The following is a 17,988-nucleotide window of genomic DNA, read 5'->3' on the forward strand; positions in this document are numbered from 1 at the left end:
GGCGGAGCAGCTGGGAGCGGGGAGGGAACAGAAGAGAAAAGGGGCGGGGCCAAAGGCGGTGGCGGGAAGCGGGAGCGGAGGGCGGCGATCAATCAGGAAGGAGACTGGGCACGGCACAGAGGCTACAATGAGATAAACAGGCACAAATTACGGGCAAAACAAAGAAAAACAGCTAAATACACGAACAGACGGCAAAAACAAACAAGCACAAATTACGGGCAAAACAAGGAAAAACAGCTAAATACACGAACAGACGGCAGAAACAAACAAGCACAAATTACGGGCAAAACAACTGGAAAACCAGGGGGGAGCGACCACGGCGTCAGCGAGGCCGGCGGCGAGGCAGAAGGCAGGCAGAGGGAAACACACGCAGCAGCTGGTGGCCGTGCGGCGCGGGGGTGTCCCACAAGTGGGTCACACTCACCTGCGTCGCACGGTCGCCATTTAAGGCCAAGTGCGCGGGTGGGCGGAGCAGTTGGGAGGCGGGAGCGGGGAGGGAACAGAAGAGAAAAGGGGCGGGGCCAAAGGCGGTGGCGGGAAGCGGGAGCGGAGGGCGGCGATCAATCAGGAAGGAGACTGGGCACGGCACAGAGGCTACAATGAGATAAACAGGCACAAATTACGGGCAAAACAAAGAAAAACAGCTAAATACACGAACAGACGGCAAAAACAAACAAGCACAAATTACGGGCAAAACAAGGAAAAACAGCTAAATACACGAACAGACGGCAGAAACAAACAAGCACAAATTACGGGCAAAACAACTGGAAAACCAGGGGGGAGCGACCACGGCGTCAGCGAGGCCGGCGGCGAGGCAGAAGGCAGGCAGAGGGAAACACACGCAGCAGCTGGTGGCCGTGCGGCGCGGGGGTGACCCTCCTGTCCTGTTGTGGGACCCACTGCTGAATCGAATGGGGTGTTCCACGTTACTGGTCCTGGCAATTGCCTCCAGGCATTTGTCGTGTTGTTCCTCCTTTCCATCTCAACCCTTTCTCTGTCTAACCGTATCTGTTCTTCCTCTCTGTCTCTCTCGGGGTTGTAAATCGATACTTTAGGACCTATGGTAACGGGTACTTGTAGAGCGTCTGGCAATCCATAAGACTCAACCTTCTCAGTGGTTGGCGTCTTCTGTACCACAAACCTTCCGACTACACTCTGTGCTGCACTATGTTGAGGTGTCTCCTTACCTTTGATAGGTGTCCATTCCGATATAGGAAGTGGTACATACCCCTCTATGGCAGCCCCATCTTCCCTTGCGAGTCCTCTACTTTCAATCCCCCCAACTCTCGGAGGCGGTCTATCTATCAGCAATCTATTTATCAAATTGTCCTCCGACTCGCTCTCCTCATCCTCTTCCATGAGGCTCTTTTCTCCTGCCACCTCTCTCACTGTGCACAACTTATCCACCTCAATAGCCTGTACCCTCCATCTCTTGGCGTCCGCATCCCATTGAGCATCTCGCACTGCTCTTACCGATCGCTTCAGCCTTTCTTGGCGCCTATTCAGATTCCTGTCGTGTGCCGCCCTAATCCATGCGTTAAGGGCCTCAAACTGTGTCGGTCTAGGCGAAGGATTCAATGAGGACATAATTGCTTTCAGCTGATGTAACGCCTCTAACCTGAACGTTCCATACCTAGGAAACGTCAGTTCCTCATTCCCTTCCGAAATCTTGCTCCATTCACTAATCCACAGTATAGTGTGCAACCCAACATTCGTTGCCATATAATAAGCTGGTGTACCCTCTGGCGGTGCCTCGTCCCCGTAATAAGATTCTCTTCTTTTTCTTTTAAAAATCCCTTTCAAACATTTAAAGCACTTCATGATTTCTATTTTTCTCCGCGTTTGTTCACTTCCTGATGACAATCCACCAATCTCAGCGCTGTTCTCGCTAACTGGCCTATCAGAGCGCGGCTCTAGCCGACGTCACACCAACCGCTCAATCAGAGCGCGGCTCTAGCCGACGTCACACCAACCGCCCAATCAGAGCGCGGCTCTCGGTGACGTCTCTCGTCCCCCTTTGCAGCAGTTCCCCTCCTTTCTCAGCTTGTCTCCGCGGTCATGCATGCGTCCCATTCATACTCTGAAAAATGATTACTTCCGTCCAAGCGATCACTTTTCTTGACTGTACGCCCACAGTCTACCTGTAGTTGTCACCTTAACCGACTAAATGTCTTTCCGTTTACGTCCAGACAATCGCCTTCTCTGATAGGTTACTTACACACAGTAACTTTCGACCAGCGTCCGTTACTCACACACTCACTCTTACACTCCCCCTATCTCGGTCCTGCGGCGGTCAATGGTACCTCATGACCTCCTTACTCTGGTCGACAACTACTCTGGATGTTCAATACACCCCAAACCACTTAAGCTCTACCCTGAACTTAAGATTTTTCACCAGTTCACCCGTTTACCAGGTTTACCAGTACCAGGTTGCGCGCGCTCACAACCCTCTCTCAATCACACTACAGGCATTCAACTCCGCAAGACATTACAATACAGATACAACACAAAACACCGCAATCTGTTCACGCATGACCCTTGTTATACTCACTCTCTTCCGACACTGCTGCTTCTCTCGCACCGTCAGCACCCTCTTCGGCACTCGATTCTTCCGCTGCTCATCTCTCGATGTCTAGGGGCCTTGGGGTAAGCTAACCTAGTCTAGATTACCTTCCTCAAGAAGATAACCATCCTACCTGCTACCAACTGTTAACGCGGGATTTCTGGTCTATGGTTATAAGTCCAGATCCCAAATCAAGTCGAATGAATCGTTGGTACCTGTCATTGAGTAAAAGGCAATCCACTACTAGGTTAATCAATTAAGAACTTAAACCACTCTAAAGAACCACTGACTACAAATAAATTTGAAGATTTATTATAAAGCCAAAACTATCTGAAGATACAAACATCTCAGAATAAGATTCAAAAGATATACAGGTATCAATACAAAAAGAAATTCTCTGAATGCTCTCAATCGGCAAAAGGAAATTATCAAAAATATCTCAAATACCATGAGTGTTGCAAGAATCGCTATAAGTTGCAACTTAAGAGTCATTTACAGAAAGGAAAAGTTCATATTAGTCTGTCCCTACACTAGACTAAGTGACATCCCTACTTAACAAGATCTTTCCCTAAAAAGGTGTCAGCCGTGGTGACTTCCAAAGAAGATCACGCACTTCTCTTAGTCTTCTTGGTGAATTGCTCTCTCGTGGTCAATCTATCTGCCTACCCATCCGCTTTCTTAGGCTTCTCAGACCCTCTGCTCTGTCTCCTCCCCGGGGTGCTGTCCCTAATACAAATAGGAACGCCCCTGGAGACGCCCCTCACGTGGTATCGGTTCTGGCGGCAAATTCCATGCTGGTGCTCCTCTGGACCCTTCATTAAAGTTGACCTTGCTTCCCAGGCTTCTTCTCCGCTGGTCGGTACCCCCCAGGAAATTCCTGAAGCCTCCTCCAGGCCTGTGCCAGGCGTCTCTGAACAAAGTCCATTCATCACCAAACTGATTAGGGCTCCTCGCACCTGCAAATAGACAGTTCTACTGTGGGCCCCAAATTCCGGCCGCCACCATATCTTTAAGTCGTAAACTATGTCTTCATTTGTGCTCTGTACGATCTCTCCTTAACGAGCACATGCAGATCAAAGAAGCGACTTTATCTATTCAGGCCTACTAAATTACATGAAACAGGCCTCTGCATTCTGCACATTTAATTTCTTTGTTTAAACAGCATTCTAACTAACACACATTACTATAATGTAACACATCTATATAAAATATATTTCAATTCTATGCTTAATAATACTTTGCAGTAAAAATTACATTAGTATTCAAGTTACTTAAAAGTGTAGCAGCATCTTTCGTTTCTTGTGAAATGCCATGTGGCCTACACATTTCCATGGTTTGCAGAGTTACATTTCTTTTTCACACAGTCACATAACGTGAGATTCCAACATCATTCTAACATTTCTACAAACTTCTACATTAGTTTTCACACAGATATATGTATCCCTATTCTAGTTAAACACTCTTATATTTTCACTCTATGAGTATAACACTCTGGTGCAATCTATATTTAAACTAATACTACGTGCTTGTAAATATGGTGCACTTATACGTTTTTCAGACTTGCGCTCTCTCAAATATATACATATATATATATATATATTAAAGCTCCAGGTTTGTCCAACAAGTTTGGAGGTGCGCTCCGGGGCCAACAATACCATCTAGACTCCCCAGTCAATGAGAAGTGGCCTACGCATTTCGATAAACATCTTTCTCAAAGGCCGTTAATGCGTGTAACACGGCATCCTGCGCCACACCATTCTATCAGTTTTGCTGCCTCCGGATGGGTACATTGTCAGCAGTCTGTGAGTGTTGGAGTATATAAATTACTATAAGTGAGATTAAGTTATTTGAAGAGTGGGTGTATAAATAAGTGTCTGCTTCTATCAGGGATTGTATAAGACAGTAAATATGTGTTAGTATCTGCATAAATAAGTGATGTGGTATGTCTAAAAATAACGAAGTTGGTGTGAATAACTGTACATGAGTAAATGGGTATGTGATTGTATGTGATTGATTCTTTGCATTACTGACTAGGTGTGTGAGTAACTCTATGGATGAGTGGCAGAGGGTGACTGCATGTATAGATGTATGAGTGCATATTATAGTCCTGTATTGATGAGTAACTACATGTATAAGTGACTGGATGTGTGTGTAGACCTAGGAAATAGTGAGTGGTATGTAGTATATGGCATTCTTGTGTGTATGGTTTCAAAAATAGTAGTCTGCATTTTAGAATGGGTGTATCAAAGTTTATATTGGAGCATGAATATATGCATCAGATTATCACATGGATGATGTCATGCGTGATGTCATCAGTAATGTCATTTGAGATGTCATCAGTGATGTCACTGACCATGTCATGAGTGATGTTATCTGTGACATCATCATCGGTGCATTGCGCACGCACGAGTTATAGTTAGCTCAACTAACTATCACAGGCGAATTTCTCTGGTTTTATATGAGCCAAATGTCCAACTAACTATAACGTCCCTGACACCTATGTTTCTTTTAGTGAATTTCAAAGGTTTTTTAAATGCTAATTCCTAATTATAACGTCTGTAAAACCTATGGTTTTTTCAGTGAATTTCAAAGGTTTTATAAATGTTAATTTCACATTTTAATGTTTATAAAACCTATATATTTTTTTTTTTTGGGTAAAATGTTGGAACTCTATTATACTTCTTTATTTTAACTTTAAACATTTTGTAATGTTTTATAACTTCCCCCAAAAATATGTCTTTTTTTCTTATGAGAAAACTACACTCCCATACCGGTAGTGTACCAAGCTCCATCACCACGCGAATCCTATCAGCCATATTGCTAAACTCATAAATGATGCGCATTTCGTATCCGACGGATTCGTGGCACCTCGTCCCATGTAACATCAAATACGTATGATGTCGCGCCAGCTGCTACTTTGGTATCCGATGGGTACCCAGTACCAAGCCACGCGTTACGTCATGTACGTATGGGGTCCCGCCCGCTGCGCATTGCGTATGCGACGAGTGCATGCTGACAAGCCCCGTGTTACATCATAGACGTATGGTGTTGCGCTGGGTACACCATTCCCTCATTTTTTTTATGTCTCAAAACTATATCTAAATAACTTTAAACTTTATATGAGAAAAAGCGATAATCTAAAATATTTTAAACATTGATATATTTCTAACTGTAATAAACTTATATTATGATAAATATATTTTCTCAAAATCTTGTCGGGTGTGGCCATCTTGCGCCCTCGATGTGCGATTGCCATGTTGACCTTAAAAAAAAGCATTTGATTAATTCATAACATTTCCCATTGTAACAGTTGGAGGACCCCACCCATTTTAGCCATTCTCTCTACAGCGTTTGATGAGTCACGCCCCTTCTGCTTAGAGAGCTTTTTTGAAATGTTTTTGTTGCTGTGTATACATATCTTATACTACACACAACATGCAATGATCATCTTGATCAATATTCATGGTCTGAACATTAGCCTTCCATGTGTGATGGCCATGCATCTCAAAAGTTACATCAAAAAACAAATGTGTGTTACACGATGCTCCAGGTGTGTGTGCAAATTATTGTGCTGCCTTTCGGCCTGGGTATTGGTGGCTCTAAGGAGTATTATCAGCCACAGGCAGAGTGCACATCCTAGATCACGTGACAAACAGTAAACAATATTGAAAATAGATTTGTATTGCTGTATGCTCTGTTGTTAGGCGTTATCAGTATAGTAGTGTGTCATATGTGAGACTTTCAGATCCACATTTGGCATGCATTGCTTGACTGTAATGAACGTTATCACTATCTATGACATAGCCTCACTGCTGCTCCTCCCGCCATCCGAGCACATTCACATGTGTGCGCTTCGCGACAGCAACACTTTCAATAATACCCGCACCATTTACATGCGTGTCTGCGCATATCCACAGCCTTGACAACGACATGTGATGTTGGCCATTCAATGTTTTCGAACAGCATCTCATTAGCGATAGTTGCTGCCCTCCCGGTACATGCTACATTAATGTAAATTGCGCATTCTGCGACGTCAAAACGGCAACAGAAATACACATAAGTACACTTACTGGCCTGGCAGGAACTGAACAACGCCCAGGTCCCCGGAACAATTATTCACACCACTATGCTGGCCTGGCGTACGCAAGCCCAGCCTACTTTGCGTATGTACAATTAGGATAACGACGCCGCCACATTACCCAGTTCTTTCACACGGCATCAGGTGATATGACCTGCATCCAACTCACATATGGCAATGCGCAATAAAAAAAGGAAGGCATACACCATCCTGGCAATCAACACTGGACGTGAATTGTGAACCTTTCTGGACGTCGTGTTTCGAAAGGGATCCATGAGGTGTACACATCCTGCAATCAACACTGCATCTGAATTGTGAACACTGCTGCACGTCGTGTTTGAACACACAACAATGACAGCAGGTGAGCAGGTGGGCCTGGGGGCACAGGTTCTGCAATTGAGCGCGGTGCGGCAGTAGGGTTGGGGTGCATCAGCATGGCTGTGCAGGAGCGAACAAGCGATGTTGCTGTGCATAATGATGTGATCTCTGACCTCATTCAGTCACATCTCTGTCTCATTTTAAGGACCTGCTGGACCGCACTGCAGGCCTGAGCCAGCGGGCAGCACTGCCCTAGACACGTGTTGAGCAGGGTGCGGCAGAGGGATGGGGTGCATCAGCCTGGCTGCGCAGGTGCGAACAAGCGATGTTGCTGTGCATAATGATGTGATCTCTGACCTTATTCAGTCATATCTCTGTCTCATTTTAAGGACCTGCTGGACCGTACTGTAGGCCTGAGCCAGCGGGCAGCGATGCCCTACAGACATGTGGCGTTGGCTTTTGGGGCACTGTAGTGAGCTGATTACTAAGTATACATGCACACAGGCTTGCGCCACTGCATTACATGTGCACATTATGCTTCTAGCATGCGCTCTGTTTCTTTGTATGTGAACGTTGGCATAACATATTATTATTTAATCTTGTGCCTCCAACTCCTCTTTGAACCACGATTACCACTACCAGTTGGTAGATCGTACTTCAAGAAGGAAGGATGCACTCAACTGGTGTTCTCTATTAATCTTCAAATAAACCTTCATTTACCTCCAGACGTTTCCACCATTATATTTTTTCTCCCTTTTTGGACACTGAATTGGTTGCGCCAAAATGGGCGGAGTGGGTGCTCACCCCGTGATGATGCCCTGGACATTCTGACGCCTTCCATCGTGGTACCAAGATACCATCCCCGATGTGAGACCTGCTGTGCCACCCTGAGAGAGGCTCCCGGACTTGGAGCTCGCACCGGCACGTCGTTGGACACACCGGTGGTGGCAGGTAAGCAGTGAAGCCTTGGTGCGCAGGAGCTGCAATTGAGCACAGTGCGGGGGAAGGGGCTGGGATGCAGCAGCCTGAGTGCACAGGTGCAGGCAAACGATGTTGCCGTAGATAATAATGTAATCTCTGGCCTCATTCATATCTTTTTCATTTTAAGGACTTGCTGGACCGCACTCTTTCTCGCGGACCCCAGCGTCCTAGCCACACGGGTGACGGGAGGTGAACAGTGAGGGCTGGGTGCAGTAGACCGACACTCTGTCTCCTCCTCCCTCTGTTCTTTTGACTCTCCCGCCCCTTCTCCCTTCCACCCACTCCCTCTCTGTCCCATTCTCACTATCTTCCTTTCATTCTGACTACCTTTCTTTTTCTCTTGGACATGGCACACATACTTATGTTTCATTTTTGTCTTGCAGTTTTTGTACGGTGCTTCTGGAGGAGTCCTACCCACTTATTTCATGTTATACTGTTGTTTGTTGTAATAAACTTGTGTTTCCATTTATTTGTGCTGTTTTAATAAAAAAAATTTTACCAATAAATAAGTGAGTGTATACGTCTTCTTTTTCTGACAACACTTGTCTGTAGTTTATTGTGAAAATCGTCTGTTTATAGGAGGTTATGAGGGAAAACATTTGTAATTTTGCGGTGCACCTACCAAATATAAACCTACAGACTATTACATAAATGAAGCCCGCGGAATTCTACAATTGCAAGGGTTCTATGCGTATATCACTTTACAACACCATGAGTACTGCCTGCGTGATTACAGAACCGATAAGGTACTGCCTAGGGCCATCGAGGCTTCAGGGACTGGTGAGGCCCACCCTGCAAATTTATGTAAAGCCCTGGAGAGTGGCGATCCCTGGACTTCAGTTGGCCACGAAGCCACCCGAACAATTAGTAAACAATACCCGGGGAGGTGGCGATCCCCTAGGCTGCGAAACGTCTCTGTGCCCTCCCGTGCCAAATTTACATGTGAGATTAAGGTCCCCAGTCTTTCAGAGACCACGCATTATATTATAATAGGATTGGCCACGGAACATTACCCACCGGGGGCTCATTTAAATGAACGGGTGAGATCCCGCTTCATTTTTTTTTCTCCATTTTTACCATCCGGATCCTCTCTATTAAAGCGATACGAGGTTTTCCTTCTCTCGCTTCAATGAGACAAACAAGGATTTGCTATCACAGGGTGGAAGCCATGGACCCGCCCTCTAATAGCAAACATAAATGTCCCACAGATGCACACCCCGGGACATTGTATAAGCTGCGCCTGGGAGGTGGCGCTCCCTAGGACCGTGATGCATTGGTTACTGCATTGGTTACTGCATAACCACAGAATTAGTATAAACGCATACTAACACTACTTGCACACGTGTAGTACAGCGACCATAGTGTACTGAAAAGGTAGAGGAAGCCCAAAATCTCAAAATATAAATCCTACCAGAGGTCGGATGACATAGTTCAATGAGCTGATGACCCTGGGATGAGTGGAAACAGCTTCACAAAGAAAACGGGTCTTCAGCACAACGCAAGCAAGCTCGAAATATTGGTGAGTGCTGCCTTCTTTTTACCTTCTCCCGCTTGTCGCCACATTTATGTACTGAAGAGGCAGACAGCAGTGGATCCAATAAGTACATTTATTGCAGGAAAACAAGACAGCTTAAACAGCCAGGCAACCGTCTTCTCCAGCACCGTGTACAAACTCCCCAAAGTTCCCCCCATGACAGCCCTTCATTCTAACATTACATACTTACCTTCTAGTAGATTTACATACTAACATTCTACTATGACTTACATTGGAATACTACACAGAGCACATCACTTTACAGCAATGATCTCATGGTTTCATGCACGAGTCTTGAGACCGGTAGGGGTGAGTAGTTCGCTTCCCACTCCCTGTATTAACACTGCTTAAACAGTTAAACTACAGCGACCAGTATGCTACAGCGCCCAGAGCCCATCACTTTACAGCAATCAGCTCGGTTTGATCCCCGAGTCTTCACTCCGCTAGGCGTGAGTACTTCGCTTCCCACTTCTGGCATAGCATAAACGCACGGTAGCGGTCAGTAGTTTGCTTCCCACTCCCTGTATGGTATAAATGCCTGCTAACACTACTTGCACACGTATGCTACAAAGACCAGAGCACATGACTTTACAGCAATGAGCTCACAGTTTAGGCTCTCAGTTTCATACCCGAGTGTAGCAGCATCTCATCTCAGCACCATGTCACTCTGAGCATCACTGCACTTTCAGACCGGTAGGTGTGACTACTTCGCTTCGCACTCTCCCAGAGAGGTTATAGTGCTCCTATGCTCCTCTTTCCTCCTCTTTTCGCCCTTTTTTCCCCTTACTCGCTTCAATGGAATCACAAAATGGCGGCCAACACTTCCTAGTTGCAACCGCTCGCAGCCAATAAGCAGCAACCTCATGCTCGTAACGCCCCAGCCAATCAGATAGCAGAATTCACAAATATCGATATTTGTAAATTTCGATATTTCTCCAAAACTACTGAACGGATTTACACCAAATAAACAAAAGCATGCTTTCTAGACCAAGACCCTTCTCCCTGTCAAATTTGGGGTAATTCCGTTCCCCTGTTCGACCTGTAGCCTTGTCTAAAGTTTCCTATGGAAATTAACATGGAGAAAACATGTTTGGGACCCCCCTTTTATCTCGTCCCCCCTTTATGAATCACCCCCAAACTTTCAACATAGGAGCTGATATGAACAAAGAATTAATTTGGAAAATTTCATGAAGATTCATCAAACGACGCCAAAGTTATAAGCAAAACAAAAAATGCTCTTCCTATGGAAACTTGGTCCTAACTATAACTACCTACTTGCGACCGCCAGTAGGTAATATAGGAAGTAGCTATTATTTGTTAGTTAATTTAAATTTTTATATAGAATTATTATATGCATATTTAATATTTCTTTTCACAGTTACAGATATCTGTTTATTTCGTCTTTACATATATTCTTGTTTCACGTACCTCTAAAGTACTATTTTTTGTATTGTCTTATTTGTCTTAGAAATGAATCAAATATTTTAACCAAAAAAAAAAGCACCTTACACACATCATTCAACACACAAATTAAACACAGCACAGTTAACCTGTATGGAAAAAACTGCATCACAACTGAAGAACTCAAGAACAAATCGGGCTGAACTTCTCATCCGTGCACAAAAAAACATATTTCTCAGAACACTTCACTCACGTCCACCTCAGTTTAAAGTTGCCACATAGCCATAACACCCTATCACCCCACCACATGACGACACAGAATCCGGACTGTAATGCAAACCTTGCAAAGCTGGGCAGGCAACTGCGATGGCCTACAGAGCTTAAACTATCATACCATCAAGAGGCTGTGCACTCTGCAGATGTCAACAACTAAACACAACAATATAACACAAGAACAATGAGACCTGAAGTTGTTTGCCAAAGTGATTCAATCGAGGGAAATGTTTACTTGTGTATGTCAGTGCCTGGATGTGTCGATCACAAATTGATAGTGGAGCAGGGTGTGTGTGTGTGTGTGTGTGTGTGTGTGAGGGTGTTTTTCTCGGTGCCTGAGTGTGTTTGTCTTTGCCTATCTGTGTGTACGAGTGATTTACAGGGCCTCCTTTTATACAGTTAGCCAGCAGTGCATCAGCTGTCTCATTCCGCGTGCTTAAGTTCATGTATGGATTTCTCAATGTGTGTGTATGCCATTGGCCATCTTTGCTTGTGTGTGGTACGTGTGCGTTCGCAAGTGAGTGTCAGAGTTTGTACCGCTTGTCAAATTGCGGTTATTGTGTTTGTGTGCGTGTGAATATCTTATTTAGATAGTACTAAAACCAGAGTATAAGCAGGATGTGCCTGTTCAATGCAGGCAGTGAAAGAGCCACAGAGTGTCGGTGATGAATGCTGAGACAGCTGCTGTAATCTCAGTTTGTATGGCTGCCAAAAGGCAGAGCCACTGGAATTATGCGGCAGGAGAAGACCAAATTATTCCACAGGGTTCGCTAAATTATGCGTCATGAAAAGACAAATTATGCAACATAATGCGGCACGTTTTGTGATAGTATTACCTCATTATTTTATTATTTTTACACAACGTTAACACTATCTAGGCAAAGGTTTCAGATCATTCGAACCATCCTGACTCTCCATTACTTCAGTGAGCAACAGAAAGATGACCAGGAATCCTTGCATATGGATTTCCACTGCGCAGCAACACAAAACGCCAGGGGCCTCATTTATGAAAAGTGACGCATCGCAGCGTGAAAACAGCGATGCGTCACTTTTCACTGCGCCCTCCTTGCACCACCAATGATACGTCATATTTACAGTATTATGTATAAGTATCAAGGACTCCTTGAACAAATGAATCTAATAATTCCTAGGTCAGGGATAAAAGAACAAGCGAAATGTAACAACCTAGGCAATTAAGTACAACTAGTCATATAAGGATGATAATAGAGAGGAAAACACTAATTACAGTTCACATTCAGATATTTATTAACACAGTTAAAAATTCATTGAAAGACACATGATTATACAGTATAAATCAAATTATGTGTGGCGCAGCGGCCAGGGCGACTGACGCTGGAATCTGGGGACCACGGTTTGATCCCCGGCTCCGGCGGCAGGGTAGCCCAGCACCATGTGACTCTGGGCAATAGCTCGCTTAATCTTCCCGACGGCCCCCAGCGCCTAGAGACCCTTACGGGTGATTGTGCGCTTTACAAATGTGGACATTAACTATGAGATTAAAATCAACATCATGGACAAAAATGCAAATTATATTCAAAGTTTAAAAAGTGGCACAAATATATCTCGACGCGTGTTTCGGCGACCAGCGCCTTCTTCTGGAGTTGCCACACACTACCTAAAAATAAAAAGTGACATATAATAGATGTCTTCTTTTTAAACAAAGACAAATTAATAAATACACAACACATTAAAACTCATTAGGATTAGACTGAACTTTCAATCGGATAGTGTAACATATTATTGAACCTACATTTTTAACATAAACCTCTCATTATATGACTAGTATATTCCAACATATGGCAATTCACAATATTTATTATTATGACAATCAAAGACACATATTTTTATTCCATTGCTCATCTCCCTTAAGTCAATTTTTTGGGAATATATAAAACCGTAAATATATTTGATAAGGTGAGAAAGGAAATACATTAGTCACCATTGGTATACTAATGTTCAGTAGTTTAAAAAAAAAAAAAAGGAAACCTATTTCTATGATAATCGTATGTACTCACTAGTTCTGTGACTTTAGAATTTTTGAAGCAGTTTGAGATGCGCAAGTTCAAGGTCAAGGATAGTATAGCTATAGAAAGTACAGTAAAAATTACCGTTATTACAGCTTATTTATATGTTGAGTCCGTTTGAATTAACATTTTAATTGTGTTTACAGTATGACACATCATTGCGCAAGGAGTTACAGATACGTCAGTATTTCTGACATATCTGTATGGCGCAAAAGTGGCGCATTGCTGGAGTGTGTCACAAAAGTGACGTAACTCCAGCAATGTATCCTTTCACATGGGGCAAGCCCCATGGCAGGCGTAAGAAATTGACGCATTTGTGTCCTAGAAGTGGCGCAGTGAAATCACATAGATTTCACTGCGTCACTTCTACGACCGTTTCTTGCGTCAATACGCCCCCTTGCATACATTATACCTGGCGCAGGTATAATGTGGCGCAGGGGTTTACAAAGTGGCGCATCTACCTAGATGCGTCACTTTGTAAATATAGCGCAACAAGGCGCATTTTTTACGCCACTGGTGCGTCACAAAAAGTGACGCACCAATGGCGTAAAAGTGACGCATAACCTCATAAATGAGGCCCCAGGTTTTTAGTAATGTTTGATCTGTTTGAGCTAGTAATAACAGCATTTTTGTTAAAGTCTGCAGATTAGGCATCAGATGATTGATTACATGGCAAATGCCGAAAATCTGTAATTATGCGGAAAAACGCAGTAGCCACAAAATCGCATTATACCAGTGGCCTTGCCCAAAGGCTATGTCAAGGTGTGGAAAGGCGAATTTTGACAGAGAGGAAACACACGTCTCAAATGAAAAATAAGACTGGTTGTCACGGAAAAGGGAGTGTCCCAAGGAATCAGCCGCAGGTAAGAGCTATGGAGACGGGTTGGGGGGGAGGGCAGAGGGGGGTTCGACAGAAGGAGACGAGGGAACATTCATTATTTATTTAATTTTCCCTTGTGGTTGTCTGTCGAATCCCTCCACAACCCGGCCCTACCACTCCACCGCTCTTTCCTGCACAGGCCGCTCCTGCAAGAAATAGGCAAAAACTAACAAGATGGACAGGCCATTTGTTTGCAGCACCGAGGACTTGCTCGTGCACTGCCCTTTCAGTTCCAGGAGCACTGAAAATATGGGGCTTTCTGATCTCGCAACCCTCAAAACTGACCAGTGATTCTATGCCAAGGGTGACAACTTTGGCTGGTCCTGGTAGGTGAACAACACTTACAACGCAACTTTTACATCGCAGAGCCTTTACAACGCAACCATTACAACGCAAACTATTACAACGCATTGCTCTGGGGGGCTCTCTAGGATAGGGAATAGGTTAATTTACTATCCAATAACCTTCCCTAGTGTCCACGGGGACTGGAGTTGGAATAGTAAATTAAACTGTTCACTATCCAGCGCCCCAAAGCACTATGCGTTGTAATGGACTGCGTTGTAATAATTGCGTCGTAAAGGCATGCGATGTAAATGCATGCGTTGTAATGTCATACATCCGTCCTGGCATTTTAACCTACAGTACTTTGTATATTAGTATTTTTACTCTCTACTTAAAATGTCGAAGCATAACTAAAAGTCACAGAATGCAATTTATGGTTTGATAAATAACCTGGACAGGTTGAAGGTCTCACACCTGACAACATGGGACAACTTAGCAGATATTGGTAAATGAACACTACTGCTCACCATTTCTTCGGACCTGTTTACAGGTAAAACATAGGGGCTTATTTACACACCCCTTGCACTACCGGAACGTCACTTTTTTGCATATTAAAAGTGACGCACCAGTAGCGCAAGGGGCTTGTAAATTAGCCCCTTTGAGGGCCTTATTTATGAGGCCCTATTGGCACGTTTGCGCCGCTGGAGCAATACTTTTTTTATGCTTTGGTGGTGCAATATGCCACAGCATATTTACAAGGCCATGCAAAGCCACTTTTGAGAACCAAAAACCGGGACAGGAAAGAAATAAAGGTAGGACAAAAGCCTTTATTCTTACTTCTATATCTGGCCTGTCCCGTTTTTTGTGTAGCATTGTATATAAAAATATGTATGTGTGTGTGTGCATGTGTGTGTGATGGGCAGCATTGTCAGATTTGTCTAAAAAAATCCAACTTGAAAACTGTTCTGACTAAAAGGCAATGCTGGTAAACGTTGTCACGCATCCCTGGATATCTATGGAAAACCGCTGGAGTCTTGTGAAGGTTTTAACATATCAATGTCCGGATCTGTCAAGGGGCCTGCAGGATATCATTCAAGATTAAACAACAATTACATTTCCATTCCTCATTGCGAATAAAGCTGGAGCGTTTCCTGAACCCAAGCAGTACATTAACAAAAGTTCTGCCAACACACACGCTGGCTCGACCTATTTAATTTTTCACCAAAGGCCTTTATAATAAAGGCCGCAGATCTGCCTTTGTCAGCCTGTGAGGTCCCCAACAGGGCACTGACTGGCCCTGGCATTCAGTGAGAGCTCATTCTTTCCAGAGTAGTGCTGGTTCTCGCTCATTTAACTGCGCTTTCCATGGAGTTTGTTACACGAAACTCACAACAAACATCATTGGAGATGCCATGAAAGATAATGTCGGCAGTGCAGGCCACCAGCACTGCATTCAGAGCCATGGCTAGGTGGCCCGCTCTCCACCTACGCCAACACAATGGGCGTCAGGGCACACTTGCACATCAATAAACACAGCTCTTTGGGCTCTACAGTGCCAACGCTATTCATTTCTCAACAACTGTTGGGCTTGCCCACTGTAGAGATCAAAAACACCTTTTAGTTCATGTTATAGCATTATTATGTCACCATAAACCCAATTCTTCCATTCTGACTGTCTCAATTCGGAAGTTTGAGTTCCCTCTAACATTCCCGGCGAACAACTGAAGGAAATTCAGGAAGCACACAGTAGCTTTTCACATGCAGAATGCCACTTAAAGCTGAATATGTTAATGTAGTAATGCTTTATATCGTGGTGACAAATGTTATTTAATTCGATGTTACTCATGTCGTAGGAATGATGAACAGCGAGACAGTTCTGTCAGGGAACAAACACTTCATCATAACGTTCACTGGCACCTTACTGTGCCTAGAAATATTCCTGCATTTTGCACCTGTTAGTTATTTACCTCGACGGCAATTGTGTATGTGGGATGAGAGCTGAATAGACCCTGCGACAATTCCAAGATGTAATTTGAAGGTTGCACAAAGGCATCTCTAGAAGGGCAGCTAAGCACTGATTTTTAACCTACTAGAAACTAATGGAAAATCGAATTTCTTCGTTTTCTCGGTGCTTCGGACCACTCACTGCATCTGTGAGGGTCTTGCTCGCTCCCCCACTAACCCTCACCAGTTGACCCCATTTGCATGAACCCCCCACCCACCTAGCCACAGCTGCAGTCATAACAGGAGGTGACTGCTTGGAGTCTTGTGTCGCAAGATGTACAGGAACTTAATATCTGGAAAGGATCTCTAAAAACAAGCTATTTGCTTTGCTATACAATACCATTAGTAAAGCAAATGGCTTTAACTTAATCAAAGTCGAGACCTATTGCATTTTCAATGCTTATTTGAAATGCAGTTGCTCCCTTGCAAAAAGGACTTCCTGTACTGTGGCACAAGGTGCCCACCAGCCGCACTCTAGATAGCAAGCTATGCTCCAATGAACATTGAATACTTGGTAAATAAACCGACTGGCCAATGCGGTTTATCATAGAGCTTAAGGGAGAAAGGCAGGTGTATGCACAGGACACAGCAAGATGGCGGAAAGGTGTTTCTATTCGGGAGAATTAAAGAGCGCAAATCAAGATGGCCTTCTGACGCCCACCGAAACCAGAATGACTACCCCAATTCAATTCAGTAGGAACAGTTCCATTCCAAGATCACTGCTTTTTTACACTGATAATGCAATACATGAATCTCTAAAAGAGCTGTCAATATAATTTAAAATGGGCCGGGGGGTTGAAATGAGATTCCTCCCACTTGTGATGCCACTTTGGAGTTCCTGTATGTATACAGAAATGTACACCTTACTTCTATCTAATTCTTCCCATGACTAGACATGAATTAAGACATATTTGATATAGAATGGCACAGCTCCTATTTGTATTGTAAGTTTTATTGAGTTTTTATTGTGTTTTGTACTATTCCTATGGATGCACTATTTGTATTGCTTGTATTTTTAACTGTATGTTTTAATTGTGTTGCCACCTTTTATGGCTCTATTAGCCAAATAAAGTATATTGAACAAACAATACACTGAAAATGCAGAGTTCTGACACGTGCATTTGATTAGATAAACACTACAAAACTCCACATGCAAATCTGCCATCAGCCTTTGCAGCAGTTTATTCTATTAAGCCTGACTCAGAGCACTTCACGTCGCAGCATCAATGTTTTAGTTTTCGAGGAAATGAGGCCATTTGCTGGGCTATCCTCGAATTTTTCACCTTTCCATTACGGCTCCATGTATGGTTTGGTATTCTAAGCTCCCTGTCCAACATATGTGCCATCAGGTATTTGGGGTTTGCAGGAATGGCTGTGGGAGGGACCATAATCTTTGATAAATCTCCCTCGACAACACCTACAGGTCTAGATCTCTTGCCCCCCATAGACATCCTCCAGCACCATACTTCAGACGCCGTCATTTTGCCCCTACCCTCGCTTGTTGCTCTGATCCTGCTTAGCTCTCATGAACAGTAGCCAACTTCACCCTATTATCATTTTCTGTCTGCAACAACCAGCCCACCACATGCAGTCAGAATGTTCTTTATTTATGGGAAGCTTTCTGTCTGC

Source organism: Lissotriton helveticus, chromosome 9, assembly GCF_964261635.1.
Source record: "Lissotriton helveticus chromosome 9, aLisHel1.1, whole genome shotgun sequence".
NCBI lineage: Eukaryota > Metazoa > Chordata > Amphibia > Caudata > Salamandridae > Lissotriton > Lissotriton helveticus.